The sequence below is a fragment of the Oncorhynchus keta genome, unplaced genomic scaffold (assembly GCF_023373465.1).
Source record: "Oncorhynchus keta strain PuntledgeMale-10-30-2019 unplaced genomic scaffold, Oket_V2 Un_contig_20007_pilon_pilon, whole genome shotgun sequence".
NCBI classification, from domain to species: Eukaryota; Metazoa; Chordata; class Actinopteri; order Salmoniformes; family Salmonidae; genus Oncorhynchus; species Oncorhynchus keta.
Window position 1 is genome coordinate 1 of NW_026281776.1, and position 12283 is coordinate 12283.

General features: G+C 44.8%; 1 long non-coding RNA gene across 2 annotated transcripts; it reads left to right on the top strand.

Moving 5' to 3' along the window:
• Window positions 1-6465: 6465 nt before the first annotated feature.
• Window positions 6466-11956, top strand: LOC127920599 (uncharacterized). Of its 2 annotated transcripts, XR_008106698.1 has the most exons (3): window positions 6466-6492; window positions 6631-6737; window positions 11368-11956. It is a non-coding gene; the product is annotated as an uncharacterized LOC127920599 (long non-coding RNA). The 2 variants fall into 2 exon arrangements; XR_008106697.1 differs by lacking the exon at window positions 6466-6492 and having other exon boundaries at window positions 6499-6737.
• Window positions 11957-12283: the final 327 nt, after the last annotated feature.

Consider the following 12283-nt stretch of genomic DNA (forward strand, 5'->3'; position numbering starts at 1 on the left):
ATCTAAATCTTTTTTTTTTTTGGGGGGTGAGAAGGATTACTTACCCTTACTTACCCTATCCTAGGTATTCCTTGAAGAGGTGGGGTTTCAGGTGTCTCCGGAAGGTGGTGATTGACTCCGCTGTCCTGGCGTCGTGAGGGAGTTTGTTCCACCATTGGGGGGCCAGAGCAGCGAACAGTTTTGACTGGGCTGAGCGGGAACTGTACTTCCTCAGTGGTAGGGAGGCGAGCAGGCCAGAGGTGGATGAACGCAGTGCCCTTGTTTGGGTGTAGGGCCTGATCAGAGTCTGGAGGTACTGAGGTGCCGTTCCCTCACAGCTCCGTAGGCAAGCACCATGGTCTTGTAGCGGATGCGAGCTTCAACTGGAAGCCAGTGGAGAGAGCGGAGGAGCGGGGTGACGTGAGAGAACTTGGGAAGGTTGAACACCAGACGGGCTGCGAGGCGTTCTGGATGAGTTGTAGGGGTTTAATGGCACAGGCAGGGAGCCCAGCCAACAGCGAGTTGCAGTAATCAAGACGGGAGATGACAAGTGCCTGGATTAGGACCTGCGCCGCTTCCTGTGTGAGGCAGGGTCGTACTCTGCGGATGTTGTAGAGCATGAACCTACAGGAACGGGACACCGCCTTGATGTTAGTTGAGAACGTCAGGGTGTTGTCCAGGATCACGCCAAGGTTCTTAGCGCTCTGGGAGGAGGACACAATGGAGTTGTCAACCGTGATGGCGAGATCATGGAACGGGCAGTCCTTCCCCGGGAGGAAGAGGAGCTCCGTCTTGCTGAGGTTCAGCTTGAGGTGGTGATCCGTCATCCACACTGATATGTCTGCCAGACAGGCAGAGATGCGATTCGCCACCTGGTCATCAGAAGGGGAAAGGAGAAGATTAATTGTGTGTCGTCTGCATAGCAATGATAGGAGAGACCATGTGAGGTTATGACAGAGCCAAGTGACTTGGTGTATAGCGAGAATAAGAGAGGGCCTAGAACAGAGCCCTGGGGGACACCAGTGGTGAGAGCGCGTGGTGAGGAGACAGATTCTCGCCACGCCACCTGGTAGGAGCGACCTGTCAGGTAGGACGCAATCAAGCGTGGGCCGCGCCGGAGATGCCCAACTCGGAGAGGGTGGAGAGGAGGATCTGATGGTTCACAGTATCGAAGGCAGCCGATAGGTCTAGAAGGATGAGAGCAGAGGAGAGAGAGTTAGCTTTAGCAGTGCGGAGCGCCTCCGTGATACAGAGAAGAGCAGTCTCAGTTGAATGACTAGTCTTGAAACCTGACTGATTTGGATCAAGAAGGTCATTCTGAGAGAGATAGCGGTAGAGCTGGCCAAGGACGGCACGCTCAAGAGTTTTGGAGAGAAAAGAGAGAAGGGATACTGGTCTGTAGTTGTTGACATCGGAGGGATCGAGTGTAGGTTTTTTTCAGAAGGGGTGCAGCCAAGACCTCAGAAAATAAATTGTAGACCTCCACAAGTCTGGTTCATCCTTGGGAGCTATTTCCAAACACCTGAAGGTACCACGTTCATCTGTACAAACAATAGTACGCAAGTACAAACACCATGGGACCACGCAGCCGTTATACCGCTCAGGAAGGAGACGCGTTCTGTCTCCTAGAGATGAATGTACTTTGGTGCGAAAAGTGCAAATCAATCCCAGAACAACAGCAAAGGACCTTGTGAAGATGCTGGAGAAGATAGGTACAAAAGTATCTATAACCACAGTAAAAAAAGTCCTATATCGACAACCTGAAAGGCCGCTCAGCAAGGAAAAAGCCACTGCTCCAAAACAACCATAAAAAAGCGAGACTACGGTTTGCAACTGAACTGCACTTGGGGACAAAGATTGTACGTTTTGGAGAAACGTCCACGGGTCTGATGAAACAAAAGTAGAACTGGTTGTCCATAATGACCATCGTTATGTTTGGCGGGAAAAGGGGGTGGCTTACAAGCTGAAGAACACCATCCCAACCGTGAAGCACGGGGGTGGCAGCATCATGTTGTGGGAGTGCTTTGCTGCAGGAGGGACTGGTGCACTTCAAAATAGACGGCATCATGAGGATGGAAAATTATGTCGATATATTGAAACAATATCTCAAGACATCAGTCAGGAAGTTAAATGGGTCTTCCAAATGGACAATGACCCCAAACATACTTCCAAAGTTGTGGCAAAATGGCTTAAGGACAACAAAATCAAGGTATTGGAGGGGACATCACAAATCCCTGACCTCAATCCCATAGAAAATGTGTGGGCAGAACTGAACAAGCATGTGCGAGCAAGGAAGCCTACAAACCTGACTCAGTTACACCAGCTCTGTCAGGAGGAATGGGCCAAAATTCACCCAACTTATTGTGGGAAGCTTGTGGAAGACTCTCCGAAACATTTGACCCAAGTTAAACAACTTAAAGTCAATGCTACCAAATACTAATTGAGTGCATGTAAACTTCTGACCCACTGGGAATGCGATGAAAGAAATAAAAGCTGAAATAAATCATTCTCTCAGCTATTATTCTGACATTTCACATTCTTAAAATAAAGTGGTGATCATAACTGACCTAAAACAGGGAATTTTTACTGGGATTAAAAACTGAGTTTAAATGTATTTGGCTAAGGTGTATGTAAACTTCTGACTTCAACTGTACATGTATCAGATAGAGATGGTGTGATGATCAGTTTTCACCATTACTTTGGGTGGATTCTTTTTTACTACATAATGACTTTTGTTTGATTGTACACAGGCTATGAAATGAGTACATGTGTTTTATTAAATTGTCTTTTAAAACTAGATTCATTATTTTAGTCATTGATTCAGGTATTTGGAAAACTGTAATGAAATTAATTGATATACAAATGAAAAATAAACATGTTACATGAATTTGTGCTCGTAAACCTTTGTTTTCTGGGTTATCTATACAGAAAATACAATGTTTCTGTTTAATTCATGGAATTCAAAGTAATTTACATGTCTATTATCTACTCAAAACATGTCACTACACCTTTGCACATCACCATGGGGACAAGCCAATTTGCTGGCCACCAGTAATTGCTACAATACACACACAGATGTTTTGCAGTATAAAGGACTTACATATGTTTCTTATTAAATAACAGTTAAATGAAAAAAAAGTATTGTCATTTTAAAGTGTTTTATATGGTACCAAAGTCCAGGGACAGCATTACCACCACAAATCAACAATGACCCAGTTACTATTGGGGAATGGAACCAGAGAGGAAGCTTGTGTTACCTTTCTCTTACTTATCCTGTACATTACATTTACATTACATTTAAGTCATTTAGCAGACGCTCTTATCCAGAGCGACTTACAAATTGGTGCATTCATTCGCCTTATGACATCCAGTGGAACAGCCACTTTACAATAGTGCATCTAAATCTTTTAAGGGGGGGGTGAGAAGGATTACTTTATCCTATCCTAGGTATTCCTTAAAGAGTTGGGGTTTCGGGTGTCTCCGGAAGGTGGTGATTGACTCCACTGTCCTGGCGTCGTGAGGGAGTTTGTTCCACCATTGGGGGCCAGAGCAGCGAACAGTTTTGACTGGGCTGAGCCGGAACTGTACTTCCTCAGTGGTAGGGAGGCGAGCAGGCCAGAGGTGGATGAACGCAGTGCCCTTGTTTGGGTGTAGGGCCTGATCAGAGCCTGGAGATACTGAGGTGCCGTTCCCCTCACAACTCCGTAGGCAAGCACCATGGTCTTGTAGCGGATGCGAGCTTCAACTGGAAGCCAGTGGAGAGAGTGGAGGAGCGGGGTGACGTGAGAGAACTTGGGAAGGTTGAACACCAGACGGGCTGCGGCGTTCTGGATGAGTTGTAGGGGTTTAATGGCACAGGCAGGGAGCCCAGCCAACAGCGAGTTGCAGTAATCCAGACGGGAGATGACAAGTGCCTGGATTAGGACCTGCGCCGCTTCCTGTGTGAGGCAGGGTCGTACTCTGCGGATGTTGTAGAGCATGAACCTACAGGAACGGGCCACCGCCTTGATGTTAGTTGAGAACGACAGGGTGTTGTCCAGGATCACGCCAAGTTTTTAGCGCTCTGGGAGGAGGACACAATGGAGTTGTCAACCGTGATGGCGAGATCATGGAACGGGCAGTCCTTCCCGGGAGGAAGAGCAGCTCCGTCTTGCCGAGGTTCAGCTTGAGGTGGTGATCCGTCATCCACACTGATATGTCTGCCAGACATGCAGAGATGCGATTCGCCACCTGGTCATCAGAAGGGGGAAAGGAGAAGATTAATTGTGTGTCGTCTGCATAGCAATGATAGGAGAGACCATGTGAGGTTATGACAGAGCCAAGTGACTTGGTGTATAGCGAGAATAGGAGAGGGCCTAGAACAGAGCCCTGGGGATACCAGTGGTGAGAGCGCGTGGTGAGGAGACAGATTCTCGCCACTCCACCTGGTAGGAGCGACCTGTCAGGTAGGACGCAATCCCAAGCGTGGGCCGCGCCGGAGATGCCCAACTCGGAGAGGGTGGAGAGGAGGATCTGATGGTTCACAGTATCGAAGGCAGCCGATAGGTCTAGAAGGATGAGAGCAGAGGAGAGAGAGTTAGCTTTAGCAGTGCGGAGCGCCTCCGTGATACAGAGAAGAGCAGTCTCAGTTGACATTACCCACCCTGACAACCTGGCCCTCAATTTAAAGCTTGTGGAAGTGACATAACAAATACACTAGTACAACACAGAGTATATTTAATATCTGCACAAGTACAATGTAATTACCAGGTGTTTCACAGGATTTGGCCGGTGATAATGAAGTCTATCTTGAGGTGTACTTACATGTAATTACAGTGAACCAATAGCCAGTGGTGGAAAAAGTACCCAGCTGTCATACTTGAGTAAAAGTAAAGATACCTTAATAGAAAGTCACCCAGTAAAATGCTCCTTGAGTAAAAGTAAAGATACCTTTATTAGAAAGTCACCCAGTAAAATGCTCCTTGAGTAAAAGTAAAGATACCTTAATAGAAAGTCACCCAGTAAAATGCTCCTTGAGTAAAAGTAAAGATACCTTTATTAGAAAGTCACCCAGTAAAATGCTCCTTGAGTAAAAGTAAAGATACCTTAATAGAAAGTCACCCAGTAAAATGCTCCTTGAGTAAAAGTAAAGATACCTTAATAGAAAGTCACCCAGTAAAATGCTCCTTGAGTAAAAGTAATGATACCTTAATAGAAAGTCACCCAGTAAAATGCTCCTTGAGTAAAAGTAAAGATACCTTAATAGAAAGTCACCCAGTAAAATGCTCCTTGAGTAAAAGTAAAGATACCTTAATAGAAAGTCACCCAGTAAAATGCTCCTTGAGTAAAAGTAAAGCCACCTTAATAGAAAGTCACCCAGTAAAATGCTCCTTGAGTAAAAGTAAAGATACCTTAATAGAAAGTCACCCAGTAAAATGCTCCTTGAGTAAAAGTAAAGATACCTTAATAGAAAGTCACCCAGTAAAATGCTCCTTGAGTAAAAGTAAAGATACCTTAATAGAAAGTCACCCAGTAAAATGCTCCTTGAGTAAAAGTAAAGCCACCTTAATAGAAAGTCACCCAGTAAAATGCTCCTTGAGTAAAAGTAAAGATACCTTAATAGAAAGTCACCCAGCAAAATGCTCCTTGAGTAAAAGTAAAGATACCTTAATAGAAAGTCACCCAGTAAAATGCTCCTTGAGTAAAAGTAAAGATACCTTAATAGAAAGTCACCCAGTAAAATGCTCCTTGAGTAAAAGTAATGATACCTTAATAGAAAGTCACCCAGTAAAATGCTCCTTGAGTAAAAGTAAAGATACCTTAATAGAAAGTCACCCAGTAAAATGCTCCTTGAGTAAAAGTAAAGATACCTTAATAGAAAGTCACCCAGTAAAATGCTCCTTGAGTAAAAGTAAAGCCACCTTAATAGAAAGTCACCCAGTAAAATGCTCCTTGAGTAAAAGTAAAGATACCTTAATAGAAAGTCACCCAGTAAAATGCTCCTTGAGTAAAAGTAAAGATACCTTAATAGAAAGTCACCCAGTAAAATGCTCCTTGAGTAAAAGTAAAGATACCTTAATAGAAAGTCACCCAGTAAAATGCTCCTTGAGTAAAAGTAAAGCCACCTTAATAGAAAGTCACCCAGTAAAATGCTCCTTGAGTAAAAGTAAAGATACCTTAATAGAAAGTCACCCAGTAAAATGCTCCTTGAGTAAAAGTAAAGATACCTTAATAGAAAGTCACCCAGTAAAATGCTCCTTGAGTAAAAGTAAAGATACCTTTATTAGAAAGTCACCCAGTAAAATGCTCCTTGAGTAAAAGTAAAGATACCTTAATAGAAAGTCACCCAGTAAAATGCTCCTTGAGTAAAAGTATTTGGTTTTAAATATACAAAAAAAAGTCAATGCATTAATAATTTCAGATTCCTTCTATTAAGCAAATCAGATGGCACAATTTAAAATATATATTATGGGTGGCCAATGGGCACACTCCAACATTCAGACATCATTTACAAAGTCCACCAGAGCAGAGGAGGTAGGGATGACCAGGGTTGTTCTCTTGGTAACTGTGTGAATTGGACCATTTTCCTGTCCTGCTAAGCATGCCAACTGTAATGAGTACTTTTGGGTGTCATGGAAAATGTATTGAGTAAAAGTACATGATTGTCTTTAGAACAGGAGTCGAGAAGGTCAGTGTGCAAAATCTGGACAAGATAGATTGCCGCGAAAGAAAAATAGTGTTATAGACAAGATAAAAACGTCAAGACAGAAGAGAGAAAGGTACGTTTTCCATGCAATTTCTTTCGTTTCCTTTTGGGAATACATGAATAGTGCTGGACGATTTAGCATAGGACGTTAGATAACTAGCTAGCTAGCATTTGGCAGCTACCTAGCCAACGGAAGGCTAGCTAGTTAACGGAAGGCTAGCTAGCTAACGGAAGGCTAGCTAGCTAACGGAAGGCTAGCTAGCTAACGGAAGGCTAGCTAGCTAACGGAAGGCTAGCTAGCTAACGGAAGGCTAGCTAGCTAACGGAAGGCTAGCTAGCTAACGGAAGGCTAGCTAGCTAATGGAAGGCTAGCTAGCTAACGGAAGGCTACCTAGCTCACTGAAAAGCCATAACTGTAGCATGCTAACGTTAGCTGGCGTTAATGTTAGGCTTACCAACTAGGCTAACAAGTTACCATAGCACATTGTACGGAATAGATTTACCATGTAGTATGTTGAGTTTTGTTTGGATTAGCTAGCACGCTAGATAGTTTTCTAACCTTTACTAGCCACTGTAGCTAAATTACCTAACATAAAGCTGGCAAATAGCTACGTTATGGTCGCTACTCGCTAGCTAGCTGGGCTCACGGTTGCTAGCCACAATAACGATTATCCACAACGGTATAATTTACGGATCGCCTTCATAATAAAAGTCCCCCATTGGAAACAACAGTGTGTCGTCTATCTTGGGTTAGTTATACAAATCTTTCGTGTTAGCATGCAATTTTATAGCTAGCTGGATAACACAATAACTAGTTAGCAAGGCCGAGGTAGCTACAGGCTTAAACTATGGAAAGCATGATGATGATAACTACTTCATCGCTGAAATGTGGCTCCCACGTGGACAGGCTTCTTAGCAAACTTCCTGTGTACCTCAGAGACAGTTTCATTGAACATTGTTTGAACAAGGGCATCCTGAGAGAGGGCTCGAGAGGCACCTATGCTCTCAGAGACCTGGCCGCATGGTTGGAGGATAAGGCAGGCCACACCCATGTCTCCTTTGTCATGGCCAGGTCCAGGGTTGCACCCAAGAAGCAGTTGTCAATGCCTAGGCTGGAACTCCGTGCTGCCCTTTCCGGAGCCCAGTTGGCCTCTACCCTGCCAGCCGAGCTCACCTTGCCAATCCAATGGGTCATCTACTGGAGTGATTCAACCACTGTATTGACCTGGCTCAAGTCGGAGTCCTGCAGGTATAAGGTGTTCGTTGGAACCCGCTTTGCGGAAATCCAAGACCTAACAGAAGTCCAGGACTGGAGGTATGTTGATAGCATAAACAATCCTGCTGATGACGTTACTTGCGGTAAAACCCTTAAGGAACTGGCTCAACCCCATCGCTGGAGCTTGGGACCGCCATTCTTGTCCCAACCAGAGAATGAGTGGCCGACAGCTCCCAGGCGTGCGCCCCCTCCGCAACCAACTGAAGCTCATGAGTTAAGGAAGTCCGCCCAATGCTACAGCATCTCTACGGAACCAACAACACAGCTCTCCCTGACCTAGCACAATCCCAAACACTGCCGGATCTGATCGCCGCCACAAACCAGAGGTTTGGGGTGGCTTCTATACCCACCTCCCTCATGGCAGAGACACTACTCCTCCAGCATGCACAAGCAGTTAGCTTCCCTGAGGAGTTAAAAGCTCTGAAAGCCGGTAGGGAAGTTGCTAGGAGAGCCGTCTTCTCTCTCTCGCCCCAGAATATGATCAAATCCTTGGAGTGATCAGAGTCGGGGGAGGCTGCGCCAAGCAGAAGTTTTGGACCCCGATGCTATCCACCCAATTATCCTTGACTCCAGACACCCTCTTACCAGGATCCTCATCAAGAGTTATGATGAGAGGCTTCTCCACCCAGGGCCAGAGAGGGTCTATGGGGGAGATGAAGTGGAAGTACTGGATAATTGGAGGACGAGGAGTCATTTGTAAGCACCAATACGCCTGCGTAGAATGTCAGAGATGGCGGGCCGGAGCCACGATGCCCAAAATGGCAGATTTACCCCCTGCTCGCTTGCGCCTCCTTAAACCACCCTTCTGGTCAACAGGAGTAGACTGCCTTGGCCCCTTGATGATCAAGCTAGGACGCCGTGTGGAAAAGCGCTGGGGCATTCTATTCAAGTGTTTGACAACTATCTGGACCTACTGGAGAGATTGGATACTGAAGCCTTCCTCATGGCCCTACGGCGGTTTATCTCCCGACGTGGGAAACCCTACGAGATCCTTGCTGACAGAGGTACGAACTTCAAGGCAAAAGAAGCCAGGTTGGAGGAAGCCTTCCAATCCATGGAACCCAGCCTCCAGGATCAGCTGATGGACCAACAAATCTCATTCAAATTTAACCCTCCAGGAGCTCCTCATTTTGGAGGAAATGGGAGCAAGAGATCAAATCTGAAAAAGACGGCCTTACGAGTCGTACTAGGGGACTAAACTGACCCCTAGTACGTCCTGATAGAGGTGGAAGGGATACTGAACTCCAAACCCTTGGGATATCTCTCTGCAGACATCGCTGACCCCGATCCGGTTACACCGAATATGCCCTTGATGGGACGCCGAGATGCGTCACTTCCTCAAGCCATGTATGCTGATACCAACCTCGTTGGCAGACGCCCGGTGGCGACACAGCCAGATCTTAGCTGGTGGACCCTCAGCTGCCTTGAGCCTCCTGGCCGGTGGGCCATATCACTAAGACCATGCCTGGGACCGATGGTCGTGTTAGATCAGTGGAGATCCAGGTGAAGAACCCGGACATATATCCGGCCAGTTGCCCGACTAATTCCTCTCCCTGAGATGACAGAGGACGGGGAGCAATGAGCCTTTTTTGAGGAGTGTGGAATTGAACAAATTTCCAGGGTGGCTGTAGAAAAGGCCCATGGAGTTGGTGGAATAATCCTTTAATTCATTGCCATTTACTCAGCTGAGCCAGGGGCGCTTTAATTAGGTCAGGTGGAAATGTCAGACAGATCTCAACTCCATAAAAGGAGGATATTGCCATCGCCTGAGCTCACTGCTTTCTCTTCCTTAACTCTGTCTGATCCAGAAGTTCTGTGCGTCCATGAATCCACAAATTCCTGCCTCGGTCGCATCCATTCCTCTGTCACCTGACACGTGACCACCTGTTCACCTTCACTGTCAGTCATCCTACCTGTCCAGCTACCCACACAGATTCCACTAATCTTTCAATAGGGTAACGTAGTGTCTCAATTGTCATACATTCTTCTCTACCACAGATTTCCACTCTACAATCTACACACGATACCCCATAATGCCAGGGCGAAAACAGGTTTTTAGAAATGTTTTCAAAAAAATTAAACATCAATACTTTATTTACATAAATATTCAGACCCTTTGCTATGAGACTTGAAATTGAGCTCTGGTGCATCCTGTTTCCATTGATCATCTTTGAGATGTTTCTACAACTTGATTGGAGTCCACCTGTGGTAAATTCAATTGATTGGACATGATTTGGAAAGGCAGACACCTGTCTATATAAGGTCCCACAGTTGACAGTGCATGTCAGAGCAAAAACCAAGCCATGAGGTCAAAGGAATTGTCCTTAGAGCTCAGAGACAGAATTGTGTGGAGGCACAGATCTGGGGAAGGGTACCAAAAATGTTTGCAGCATTGAAGGTCCCCAAAAACACAGTGGCCTTCATCATTCTTAAATGGAAGAATTTTGGAACCACCGAGATGCTTGCTTGAGCTGGCAGCCCGGGCAAACTGAGGAAGCACCCCTGCTTGGTCAGGTAGGTGAGCAGAACCTGATGGTCACTCTGACACAGCAGGAGTGGTTTCGGGACACGTTTTGTAATGTCCTTGAGTGGCCCAGCCATAGCCCGGACTTGAACCCGATCAAATATCTCTAGAGAGACCTGAAAATAGCTGTGTAGCAACGCTCCCCTTTCAACCTGACAGAGCTTGAGAGGATCTGCAGAGAAGAATGGGAGAAAAACTCCCCAAATACATGTGTGCCAAGCTTGTCGTGTCATACCCTGGAGAACTCGATGCTGTAATCGCTGCCAAAGGTGCTTCAACAAAGTACTGAGTAAAGGGTCGGAAAATGTGATATTTCCGGTTTTAAAAATATATAAATTGCCATTTCTAAAAAAACTGTTTTTTATTTGTCATTCTGGGGTATTGTGTGTAAATTGATGAGGGGGGGGACTAATTTAATCTATTTTAGAATAAGGCTGTAATGTTACAATATGTGGAAAAAGTCAAGGGGTCTGAATACTTTCCGAAGGCACTATATATCAAGTAATTTGTCACCTAGTACAGCCAAAAGAGGAGCGGCCACTGCTCGGAGCCTGGTTCTTCTCTAGGGTTTTCCTTTCCTAGGTTCCTTCTAAGGAGTTTTTACTAGTCCCTCTGCTTCTGTATTGCTTTCCGTTTGGGGTTTTAGTCTTGGTTCCTGCACCCTCAGCGGAGTCGACAAACACCGGGAGCATCTGTTTTTCAGGAAGAAGGCTTCTGTTTTGAGCTTCTGGTTTCTGTCAACCTCATTGAGGCATTTATTTGTACACCTGATACGTTAGGTTAGGGTGTCTGTAAAGTAAAGCACTTTGTGACAACTGCAGATGTAAAAAGGGCTTTATATATTTTTTTGATTGAAATGTACATCACACCACCTGACTGGTTCTTCTGATGTTGTTCACACAGGAGACCATGTTGAGACATTCTCTACATCCAGAGAGCAACAGCAGGAAGATCACAGAGTGAAGAGGTCTCACCACTGCCCACGTTGTGAGGAGATTTTCCAATTCTATCAAGCTAAAAAACACACCTAAAAATACAGACAATGTAGAATCTTTATCCCTGCTTTGACTGTGGGAAGAGCTGCACAATATCAAGGGATCTGACAGTTCATCAGTCAACACTGGAGAAAAGCCTTACTCCTGCTCTGACCGTTGGAGAGTTTCTCTCAACATGGCCACTTAAAAACACACCAACATATACATAAATGTGAGATTCCTCATCAGTTCTCTGACTAGCGAAGATTAAAATCATTCCATCACTTAATTATCAAGAAATCGTAGAACACTCTATTGTAATCCTATAGTTTCTCACTGTGACTTAATTATCAAGAAGTTGTAACACACTATTTTAGTCGTATTGTTTCTCACTGTGATATCTGTGCAGAGGAAAGGGAGTGTTATAGAATGTTAGCCTCTCTTTACTTTACTGATCAGTATTCACTGAAACCTGCTTAATTTATCTGCAAATTAAAAATAAAGTTTGTACATTTGTACTGGTCAAACTCTTCTCTTTTGGAAAATGAATTACCAAAAAACAATGTTTCAAGTGACATATTTGCTGTTTTTCTGAAGCTGAATAAGACAGGAAGTTGAAATGAGCATCACCAAGCTAAATCTGACCTATTCTCTAACATGTTATGTCAGCATAAGCAGCTGTGAGACCTGCTAGAGTACTGGAACTTTATTGATCTACTGAGTCATTGTCGTTTTTGGGGGGTTAACTTTACAGTAAATGTAATGCTTTTGTTTAATTCATGACATTCCAACAAATACATATCTGTATTTATCTACTCAATACATGTCATGCCACCTCTACACAT